This window comes from Lepus europaeus, chromosome 5 (assembly GCF_033115175.1).
Source record: "Lepus europaeus isolate LE1 chromosome 5, mLepTim1.pri, whole genome shotgun sequence".
Lineage (NCBI taxonomy): Eukaryota > Metazoa > Chordata > Mammalia > Lagomorpha > Leporidae > Lepus > Lepus europaeus.
Genome location: NC_084831.1, coordinates 155008579 through 155021025, shown reverse-complemented (window position 1 = coordinate 155021025; position 12447 = coordinate 155008579). Strand labels below are relative to the sequence as shown.

General features: G+C 41.8%; 1 protein-coding gene across 1 annotated transcript in view; it reads left to right on the top strand.

The window, feature by feature from the left end:
• The window catches only part of PAPPA2 (pappalysin 2), a 275884-nt gene that overhangs the window by 32427 nt on the left and 231010 nt on the right, over window positions 1-12447 (top strand). The window lies entirely within an intron of this gene.

Below are 12447 nucleotides of genomic sequence, written 5' to 3'. Positions count from 1 at the left end.
ATCATCTCTATATTATTTATGACACCTCATACCACGTAAAATCTATGTAAATAGTTGTTCTAATGAATGATTGAGGGCATCGTAACGAGGGAAAAAAATCCATGCGTGCTAGGACAGATGACAATTTATTCCGAATATTTTGGTCCCTTACCCTACCCCTTGACTCCGTTTCATTGCTTCTTTCTTTTCCTCCTTCCTCCTTTTACTTCTACTTTATGTTTTCAGTTGCTGTCCAAGGCTTTGTCATTCCTGATAGTTTGCAGAATGTGTTTTTAGACTTCTGTTTTGCGTCTCTCTGGTGCTCTCTTTTCTGGCCTGTTCTAGTCTGCTCTGCCAACCTTGACCAGTCATCCTTAGACCCCTGCACAGTTGTCCTTTTGGGATTTCACGTAGCTGCTGCTTCGCGTTTGGTGCCACTGTGCCTCTTAATTTACTACCTTTACTTCCAGGAAAAGATCCTTAAGTAACTTTCTAAGGAAAGATGTTTTAGGTAACCTTCCCCGAGAAAACACTTCTCAGAATGTTCTCCTTCTTTCTGCCTTTACACAAAACTGATCATTTGTCTTGGTATAAAATTTTGAGATGGAAAGCACATTTTCTCTCAAATTTTGAAGAAATTTATTAATTGCTTCTAGCGTCTCTTGTGATCATTGTGTGTCTTTTTACAGTGAATATATATATTTTCCTTCTCGGAATCTTTCATAACGTTACCTTTAGCTTGTTACTTTGGGATTCATGATAATCTGACGTATGCCTTGCCTTTTATTACTCTTCTGTTGAGTGCTCAGCGGGCCCTTTTAATTTGGGTACTCATGCCCCTCAGCTCTGGAAAATTTCCTTCAGTTATTAATTTGATAATTCTTTATTCGGTTCTTTTTTTCTCTCTTTTCTCCCTGAGGTCCCTAAGGTTTCCTCTCATATATTCTATTAGTTCTTTGGTGGTTTGTTTTTTGTTTGTTTGTTTGTTTGTTTTTGAGCGCTCCTTTAAATTTTTGTTTCTTTTTTTTTTTTTTTACATTTTAGCAATCATATTTTAAAGATCCTATTTTTACATCGTTTATATAAATGTCTTTTATTTTGAGGGTGAAAATCAGATTCATTTGGAATGTGTGTTCTGTATATTTGATTAATCCAGAGTTGACGTTCCTTTTTCATTTATTAAAAATTTATCTCTTATGCTAGTGAACTTCCTCAAATGTGTAGTACTTGCTTGTAGTAGGAATCACATTTTAAAATCTGTACTATGATACTCTAAAGAAGGATAATTACCTAGGGATTTTTTCTTGGAAGGCGAGATAGGGTAGAAACATAGTGAAGGGGAGAGGTTTTCTCCCTTTATGCTCATACATATTTCAAAGGCCTCCATTGGGTTCCTTTCCCCCTGCACTATACTTTGCCTTATATTCTTTGTGGTCTATTTTTATTATTAAGATACTGAATTTTTTGTGACTTTTATTGACAAGAATAATATTTTGAAAAAATACTATTTATCAAATTCCTATGTTGTGTCAGGCATGGTAAGCTAAGCAGAAGACAAATATAATCAATAGATATGGGCTAACAACGTAGTGGAGGAGTTTAGGAATTTTATTCAATTCTCTGGGTTTAAAGGTAGGCTAAAAGCAGAACACGGGACATGGACTATATTCTGGTGCCATGTCTTAGAGTGTTTGAAAGTCTTTTTGGATTCAAGGTCTCCGGATTTCTGTGAGGACCTGTGATTTGATGGAGTCACTGGCTGTCTCAGGACCAAATTACATAAATATATATATACATGTGTACATATTCACTATTACAATAGAGTCATGGAGCTGAAGCCCACGGTGCATTATAGCATGAGTGTGAAGAGGACCCAACGGCAGCAGATGCTTGGGCAGGCACGTGTTGGGCTGATAGGTGCTGTAGGTAGCCCTTCCACTCGGGAGCTCACAGCTCCACGGCGTGGAGGGCTGGGAGATGGAAGGCACAACAGCAGATACCCACCATGCTAGTACAATGACTGATATGAGTAATTTTCCCCATTCCCCAGACCTGCTCAGCCTCTCCCACTAATTCCAGCCAGAAACCAGAAATCTAGCACAAAGAAACTCCTCTCCCAAATGTTCTGAGAAGAGAGCCCAAGGAGTCCAGCATCAAACATCTGTAACCCAGATGGGCCTATCAAAGGGGGAGTATTTATCAGGCTTGGGCTGGGCAGGAAGAGATATAAGTTCTAGATACGTTACCCAGCCAGTTGAACAGTATTGCCGAGAGAGGACTTGGCTTGGGGGTGAAGTGGACTACATAAGCCAGAGCAGCTTCCCTGAGAGAGGGTCTGCGAGGGTAGTGGGAAGGAAGGGATTTGGATGTCCACTGCAGTAAAATCACAAAGGTCATTGAGCCTCCCCCATGGTGCATTTTAGGGAGCCGGGCCAAGGGAATCCCTGTGCCCTCAGGGAGACCTGGCTGCCCTGACCTTCACAGCCTTCCGTTTCGTTTTGTTTGGCATATCTGTCATCTTTCCCCTAAAATGATGTCTCAGAGTTGGGACTCTTTGTGGCTGCACCTATTTTCCATTATTGCTCTCGTTCCTCTTACAACAAGGTTGAGCTGAGTATCCAGCCACCTCTGGCACTCTGTGCCTATCTCTCAGATCTCGGAAAACTGCTACGATGTAGAGAAAAATCGTCAAATAAAAAGGAGTGGCTGAGCACAGCTTAGGCTACACATCCGTCCGCTTGTGTCAGACCACCCTGGGAAGCAGACAGTTGGGCTCTGTACATTTGTTTTGTGAGCCTGCCGTGGACTAACGGCTCTGGGTGTTAGCTGACTTCCTGTCTCTTCTCTACCTCATTTTCTCAGTTTTGCTGCTGCCAAGTTCAAGGGTGGGAGACTGCTATATATGACAATACTAGCACATGGCCCACTTCTCTCTCAAGAGTTACCCCAGAGAGTGGGCTGGGAGAGGATGTGTGGAAGCATGGCAGGCTGGGGTCCGCAGTGGTGTACCAGTGGTATCCGCCCCAGTCTTGGGGCAAGAAGACACAAGCATGTGGCATCAAAGGGAGACACAGGTGGAGAAACCAGTGCCGCGCAGACCTCAGTGTTTGGGATTAGCTGTGCTTTGCTCACTCACACTCCAGCTGTTTGTTGAGCCAAAGCAACGGTCGGGCTGGGCCCCTGCAGCGGCGGGTCTGTTCAGCATCAGCCAGCCTTCATTATAGGTTTCTTTTGAAGTCGACATTCAAAGTTTCCTGAAGCCAAAAAAAACATGCACGAGGAAAATAAGTGTAAGGGATAGAAGAGGGCAGGGAGAAAAGAAATGGAAGAGAAACCTCGAAACTGAAAAGCGAGAAAGCCTCTCAGTCCTTCCCTGTGCAAATGCATAGTGGTGCAGTCCAAAGAGAGAAGTCTCACTTTCCCATACCCAGGTCACCTGGAAGAGAGTAGGAAAGGAAGAAATAAGAGAAGACCCCAGAGAGAAGCTCAGAAAGTTTGCCTAAAAATAAGAATGGCTCCTGCATATTGTCCAACAGGCTGATCTCTTCATAGTTCCTAAAGGGACCATAGTAGTGAGTAAGTTAAAATCTACAGTTTTTTCTGTTCACCTGGTTTGGTGAACTTTCCTCCCCAGGTGAGTGAGGAGAGACTGTTTTTCTCCTTTTTGTGGTTATTTCCTAGCCAAACAGACAGATTTGTGAGTGAGCCATGTGGTCTGTCTGGGTTAAAAGTATTTCCTCTTAGGAAATTTTTAGGAGAGACCCTACACTGCAACTACATTCAGTCGTTCAAGAAACCTGGGCACTTTCCTGGGAATTGGGATCTAGCCATGGTATCCTGTCCTGATGCCAGTCTCTCTATTGATTTCGCTTAGGGATCCCTTGCTAGAACTTAAGCCTGAGCATCTGAATGACAGTGGCACACTTACAAACATTTTCTCTAGGAAATTCACTTACGTTACTTTAGTGACCGAATCCAGCTCAGATCTTATTACCAGGTTTTCTGCTAATACAGAGCGTCCCTCTCTTGACTTCTAAGATGTAGGTTGGGTGAAGCCTATAGTCTGCCCTGCAGGGGGTTTTCATTAGAGCAGCGCCCCCTGGAGGAAGTTGCTGACCTAAGTTCTAGAACACCAAGGTTTCTCTCACTTCTCACCCAGAGCTCCCTCCAATGGTTGTGAATCTGATTCTACAGGCACAGCACTTGGATAACTAACTCCTGCATTTCCTTCAAGTCTCACTTAGGGTGCCACTTCCTCTTTCCAGGGAACATTTCTTTGTCCTCACATATGAATTTGCTTTCCTATCCGTAACACTTCTCATCCCTCTCCGGCTACCACCTCCTCCTAGGCCCTGCCATCTCTCACCTGGGTTTTGAAATAGCCCCCTAATTCATCTCCTGCCTCTACTCTTGTACTTGTGCCCCTAGTGAATTTCCCACACTGCAAACAGAATAATCCTACTGTAGTATAACTCAGATCAATCATTCCAATAGCTTCCTGGCTCATTTATTATCCAGCTCTACAGGGCAATATCTGACACAGTGCCAGTCGCCCTGTGGCCTTATGTCTTGCCATGTCGGGTGCCTTCTCACATTCCAGCCACCTTGGCCTTCTCCTTATCCCTTGGCTTGCCAGATATATTCCTTGGACTTGACCTTTTCAGTGACTTTTCCCTTTGCAGGAATGTTCTTTCTCTAGATTTCTACATGGTGACCTTACCACTTCCTTCTGGTCCTTTCTCAAAGTTAACTGTCTCGGTGTGTCTAAGATTTCATGCATTCCCTCAGCTCTTCATGGTTTTCTTTCCTGCTTTATTTTTCTTTTTAGAACTTACCACTAGTGTGATATTTTGTTTCATTTGCTTAAGATCCATCTTCTCCACTAGGAAGCAAATTCCTCTAGGGAAAGGGGTTTCTGTATGTTTGGGTTTCTCTTGTAACCCTACCATCTAGAACAGTAAAAGGAACAGAGTAAGTATTCAATCAATAATTGTTATGTAAAGTCATATTCTTACTCTAGTACAGTGGTTGGCAAACAGTGGTCCAAGGACCCAATTTGGCTGACCACCTGTCTTCATAAATAGCATTTTATTGGAGTGCAGTCACACCCACTTGTTTACATATTGTCTATGGCTATTTTCATGTGGCTGGGTTGTGCAGTTACAACAGAGACTGTGTAGCCCACAAACCCTAAAATATTTACCATCTGCCCTTTACAAAAGCAGTTTGCCAATCCCTGTCCTAGTACATATTTATCACACTATATTGTAATTACCCATTGTTGCCTGTCTCTTGCACAAGACTTTAAGCTCTTTGTTCATTGTCCTTGGAACACAGGAAATGCTCACTTGATATGTTGAGCATGAATTAACATAGATAGAAATGAGAAGTCACTTACATGGGGATAATGACCGTGTTGGGCAAGGCTTTGGGAAGGCTAAACATTCATAGGCAAAGTATATAACTTTTATTGAAAAAAGAGGGGTATTCAGAATCTAATACTCTAATACTCCTTGCCAATAGTCTCATCACTTTGGTAGAATTGCCACATTCAGCAATAAGCAAAATAACTGAAGACATTCATGAAGTTTGAATATGTTAGGGAATGATTTTAAGCCATTTTATTCATTAACACGTTGGTTGAATGGCTGGGTTCCCAGAAGACTCTGAAAGCATGAAACATGGAGTAAATTTTGATGAGCAGAGAAATAGCAACAATAGAAACAAGATGAATCTTCTTTACTTAGGGAGACAGTGAGTGAGAGAAAGAACAGACCCCCAAAGAGGATATAGGAGACTCCAAACAGAATCTGTTTGAAATGATGTCATGGTTTAGCCAGCATTAATACCGACATGGTTGGTGGGCTTCTGTAGTCATAAGAAACAGAGATCCACCCAATTTAATCAAGAAAATAGGTTTATTGTACCATTACCTGTGAACTGGAAGTTGAGCTAGAAGGCTGATGGTGAGTGAGGCAGTTTCAAAACTGTTTTTCTCTTAGAGTCTGAATATCTCTCTATATCTTAGTAACTCTGAACTATTCATATATTGTTAGCAATACATTTCTGCTCAAGTATAGCTTTAGACTCTTGCTTTGGGGCGAGCATTTAGCCAGACAATGAAGACATCCGTTTCCTATGGCAGATTGCTTGGATTTTATACCCAGCTCTTGACTCTACTTTTCTGCTAATGCAGAGTCTGGGAGGCAGTGATGATGACTCGAGTGACTGGGTTCCTGCCACTCACGGATGGTTAGGGTGAAGAGGGGACAGAGCTCTCTTGAGTTTCAGGCTCCTGACCTCAACCTGGCAGGCATGCGGGTAGTAAACCAGAAGATGGGGGCTCTCTCTGTCTTTGTCTCTCTGTCTTTCTGCCTCTGAAATAAATTAAAATGAAAATTAAAATATGAGAAAAATTAAATTAAAATATGAGAAAAATGGCTTCAGCTTGCTGTGGCTCCTGATTTATCTCATTCCATCTTTTTATTTTTTCTTCAGATTCATATCCTACTGCTAATTGCCTCTGCATTTTGCAATATCTTGGTTCAAATTCTGAAAACAATGGGAGTTGGCCCAGCTTATCTTTACATGTCAGGTCAGAAAGTTATACATTTCTGGCCAACACTGGGTTCAAGTAATGGTGGCCAAAACATCGGGATAGGCGGAGGACTCCCCAGCTGCTGCTAACACTCAGGGTAGAGTCGGGGCGGGGGTTCAGTTTTACTTCTTGGGGAGGCATAATTTCTGGTATTTTCCTATTGTTCCATAGACCTTGGTACTCCTGTGCTGTAACTATTACTGATTTTTGTTTGGTTTTAAAATATTTGCTTAATTTAAAGACAGAGTGACAGAGAAAGGAGGAGTAAGGGAGGAGGGGAGAGAGAGCAAGAGTGAAAGTGAGAGAGAAAGAGAATCTTTCATCTGCTGGTTTACTCCCCAAGGAGCTGCAAAAGTCACAACTGGGCCAAGCCAAAGCCGGAAGCCAGGGACTCTGTCCTGCTTTCCCGTTTCCCATGTGGGTGGCAGGGACCCACGTAGTTAGGCAATCATCTGCTTCCTTCCCAAATGCATTAGTGGGAAGCTGGATCACACGTGAAGGTGCCAGGACTCCATTGGGAATCCAAGGGATGGCTCAAACCACTATGCCACAACATCCAGCCCCTCAGGGGATTTTAGTACTAATATTATTCCTGGGGTTTCATGATGTAGAACACAAAGCCAAGTATCTTAGGACAATACAGGCAAAGTACCTGGTTCATAGGAAGACTACATGTATATATGGATTATCTTATTCAATACTCACAATAGCTCCAAGAATAGATATCTTGATAAACTCTATTTTCTATGTCAGAAGCCTGCGTTGGCATCTCAGAGCACTAAATAGCTACCATGGTGCCATAGCCGAGGAGGTATTAAACACTGATCTCAGAACCTGTGTCACTGAACACCCTTCTGGATTGTGGGTCAGGACGAAGACTTACACACCCAGAAAAAGGCTTGGCTACTATGGGTAAGCAGTAAGTATTAGTGGACTTTTAATTCTGCAATGGTTGTTTTAGAGAAGATGTACTTGATGAGATGAGAGGAAAGGAAAGGAAACCACTACAGGCTTCATGATGAAAAAAAAGCCTTAAGAGGAGAGAGAGTTCCTGGAAGCAAGAACAGTAGGGAGCAGCGGAAAGACTTCGTTAGGCAAAGGAAAGGATTCAAACTAACGTACAGACCACCTTGGGCAAACACATTAAGGCCACCGTTAGAAGAACAAGTTAAACAGAGGGTAACTTTGCTAGAGAGAGACAGAAACTTGGGAAAAATTACGCCAAGATGGCAGTCATTACTGATTTGACCAAGAGATTTCGGTAGTGAGCAAGCACAAGTCATAGGAGAGTCATGGGATATATGTGTCTGTGTTGTTAGCTGTCACCTCTCTTGAACTCAGGTCTTCCTTCTGGGATCTGAATCCTCACCCCTGAAACATACCTTTCAGGATTCCCTTCATTAAGTATTTGCTAGTCATGCACTTGCTCAATATTCACTTCTACAAAAATACTTTCATACTATAGCCAACTTTGTGAAAGGTAACTTTACTAAGTATACAATTTTACGTTGCCTATCATTTTCTTTCATTATTATAATACGTTGTCTTCTGGTTTCCATTAATCCTGTTGAAAAATCGGCTATCTAATTGTTTTGTATTTGTATTGAGTCTGTTCTTTCTCTTTGTTTGGAGATTTTTGTTGTTGTATATTTGATCTTCTGCAGTTTCACTATGATATGTTTGATGTGGATTTTTCTTTATTATTATATTTGGGATTTATTTTGTTTGATTAGTCTGCTTTTCATTACTACAACAAAACTTCCAAGGTTGGGTAATTTTATAAAGAAAATAGTCTTGCTTAGCTTACAGTTCTGGAGGTTCACGTGTATGGTGCCAGCATGAGTTCGGCTTTCATGAGGACCTATGAGAAATGTGTGCAGTAATACTTTTGGGAAGAAGAGGTTGCAGACAGCTGGAGACGTAAGGCCAGAGAGACCAAGGGAGGGACTGATTTCTCTCTTTTTGTAACCACGCTCTCTCCAGAGGAGCAGGGACCACAGGAAATTACTTCAGTTCCTTCTAGAGTACACCCTTGGTTGACTAAGAACCTCCCACTTAGGCTCACTTCTAAAAGTTCCATGCCTCCTCCCAAAGCCGCCACCCTGAAGACCAGGCTTCCAACACATGAACCTTTGGAGGACAAACTCACACCATATCTAGACCATACCAGTGGCTGCTCCTGAATCGGAGCATTCACAGCATCATCGGTTATGGGGGAATGTGAGTCATAGTTCTTCAGGTATGTTTCCAGTTGTTCCATTATCTCCTGGGTTTCCTATTCAGTATCTGGTACTTCCTCTCTCTCTGCTCTCCATGTAGCTCAATGGAGCTTCAGTTTTTCATTATCTTGGCCTGTCTGTGTGGCATTTGAATAAAAATTTTTGGATGTGTTGTCCAATTGACTCTTCCTTCTCGTTTGGCTAACTGGCTCTTGTAACTCACTAATAAATTTTTTATTTTTATCAGTATATTTTTCATCTCCATATGTAATATTTAGTTGTTTGTCATATCTATCTAGTTATTGTTACTGATTCCTGTTACTAATCTATACTTTAATATATCTTTAAAAATAAAAAGGCGTAATCAAAGTATAGATAGATGAACTTATTCATGGGGTAAAATTGTGCAGGGTCTAAATACACATACAGATGGATATGATAAACTTGAAAAACCTGAGTAAAATCGGTGGATTGTGTCAAGATTAATATCCTGGTTACAATTTTTCAGTGTGTCATCACTGAGGGACACTTGGTAAAGTCCATATACAGTTACTCTGTAATATTTCTTACAAATGCATCCAAATCTGTAGCTTATCTGAAAACATTCATTAAGAATATAATAAGTATATTTCTCTTAATTTTACATGAGCCATTCTGACTCTGTTATTCTTTTAGCATTGCTGGCTCTTCCTCAAGGTGTCTTGTCTCTTCAGATGTGCTTTATGTTTCCTTTCTGTGATTCCCTGTTCCTTGAAACTCTACCTATTCAATTTCTCTTAAACCTGACTATGAGATACATTATTTTACTTCTGCCAGTTACCTGGCTCACTACTAACATGAAACTACTTTAAATATGCTACTGAGGAGTGGGTATTTGGCACAATAGTTAAGATGTCGCTTGGGATGCCTGTGTCCCAAATTGGAGTACCTGGGTTCGACCTTACTCTGGACTCCCGTTTCTTGCTAATGCCCACTCTGGAGACAACAGTTGGGTCTGGATTATGTTCCTGGCTCCTGGCTTTTACCCGATTCAGCCACAGCTATTGCAGCCATGGGAGTGAACCAGTGGGTGGGAGAGCTGTCTCCCTTCCTTTCATATACATATGTATTTATGAAATAATGACAACTATGATTCTCTACATATATTATTCCCATGACGTATTTTGGGCCATGGGGTGTTATGAATTTGGGTGCAAACCTTGGAGGACTTGTGTGTATGTGAAACTTCTCAGGAGAGGCCTTCTTCTGACAGATTTTGTCACGGGCAGTGGACCTAAGTTTTCTTCCTGTCCCTCTTGATAATGTGAGCTTTATAGGTTCTTGGTCTGTCTTTTGGTTTGTTTTGTATTCCGCTTCATTGGAAGTGTAGTCTTTAGGAGTCTTGACCTTTTCTGAGGTTTTCTTATTAAATTTCCTACTTTGAGTAAGCCCTAAATTCTTTTTGGTACCCAAGATTCTCATGGGGCCATCACACTGAAAATGTATGGCCACTAGGAATGGATAGGGCCCCGAGGGAAGCCACTGGCTACAGGAGATGTTTACTTCTCTGGGTTTCTGTTTCTACTCTGTATATCTGAAGATATATGAATACATATATATATGAATACATATATATATGAAGATATATATGTATATCTGAAGATATCCATTGATTTTATTTTTGATAGGCAGAGTTAGACAGTGAGAGAGAGAGACAGAGAGAAAGGTCTTCCTTCCGTTGGCTGCTACAGCCGGTGCTGCGCCGATCCGAAGCCAGGAGCCAGGTGCTTCTCCTGGTCTCCCATGTGGGTGCAGGGCCCAAGCACTTGGGCCATCCTCCACTGCCTTCCTGGGCCACAGCAGAGAGCTGGACTGGAAGAGGAACAACATTGACTAGAGCCCGGCGCCCATGAGGGTTGCTGGCACCACAGGCGGAGGATTAACCAAGTGAGCCACGGCGCCGGCTATCCATTGATTTTGTTACAGAGTTGCAATGTCTTTAAAATTTATTTTGTTGTTATTCTAGTTGTGTTCAGCTGTTTTCAAGGGAAGGATGATCAGGGCTTCTGAATTCTTTATTCCAGCATTGGTAGTATGAAGCCATTGAATGTTTGAGTAATTCTTCAGAAAATTAATCTGGAGGCAGCACACAGAATCAGTGTCCTGAGCCAGGGAGACTGGAGGCAGGAAGATGTGTTAGCAATCTCCTACCATGATTTAGACAGGAAGGGCTAATAGGATAGAAGTGGCTCGGAAAATTATTGTGACATAGTCGAAAGAGCTAGGAAACTAGAAATGGTAAGAGTTGATACTAATCCTTGTTCCAGTCAGTCACAGATGTAGGCATTGCTCTCTCATATTCATATTCATTCACATTCATCAAATGTTAATTGAGTGCCTATTCTAGACTAGGCATTGACTAGGCATTGAAGGTACTGTGGTGAAAGAGGAAAAAATTTCCCTCAAGGAGCTTACAGTGTAGAGTGAGGAGACAGAGAATAACTGGAGAAAACCCAGTGGAATAAGACAAACAGGGAAAACTTGGTGTGGAATAAGGGTCAAGGGTGTCTACAGAAGGCCCAACTGAAAAGGCAATACTTGAGCAGATGTCTGAAAGCAGTGAGTGAGTGAACTCCTTGTGCAGACTTAGTTTTCTCTCAGTGACCTGTGCTCACTGACAAGGCTGGGCAGTGGGATGACACAAGCAGGAGAAATTGAATGGGAGATGTGAAGGACTTAACTACCCAGTCTGTCTCAAAAGGGTAAGGTAAAATTCAAATGAGATCACATTTATTAGACATGCTTTGCAAACTGAAAATATTTAGTAAATGAATGTGTTTGGTAATACATTGCTTTGAATTCAGTAGTGAGTTTGAAGAGATAATGCATTATATTCAAGGAGCCGATTTTAAAACATGTGAAAAAGATACTCATTTCAGTGTGATAATTATGGGTCAGGCTGTGATTTGTGTAGTAACAAGGATTTATCACGAAACAGAAAGCATGAGACATTAATCTCCTGACCTATAGAGAAGCTATACTCAAACCTCCCCTCGGAGTCGTCTTTCAAAGAAAAGTATAACTGAGTATAATGAGAATCTCCTTTCTACTGTGCCTTCAAAAAAGGTTTATTGTGGGAGGCTGGCAGGTTAAACCAGTGCCTGTGACGCTGGCATCCCATATCAGAGTGTCGGCTTCTTATCCAGCAGCCTGCTAATGTGCCTGGAAAGCAGTGGAAGGTGGCACTGTACTTAGCTTCCTACCACCCACAGGGGACGTCCTGGATTGTGTTCCTGTCTCTTGGATTTGACCTGGCCATTGTGTCCACCTGGGGAGTGAACCAGCAGAAGGAAGATCTCTCTATATATAGCTCTGACTTTCAAATAAATAAATAAATCATTTTTAAAAAATAAAAGATGGTGCTTAGAATGCCCATATCCCATATTTAGCTCCCTATGCACATCCTGGGAGGCAGCAGATGGTGAGTCCAGTACTTGAGTCCTTGCCACCCACATGAGAGGTCTGAATTGAATTCCAGTCTTCTGGCTTTGGTCTGGCCCAGCCCTGTCTGTTGTGGGCATTTGGGGGAGTGAAACAGTAGACGAGAGATCTGTCTCTGTCTCTCAAATAAAAATTAAAACAAATTTCAAAAATAAAAAATTTGTTATTCAA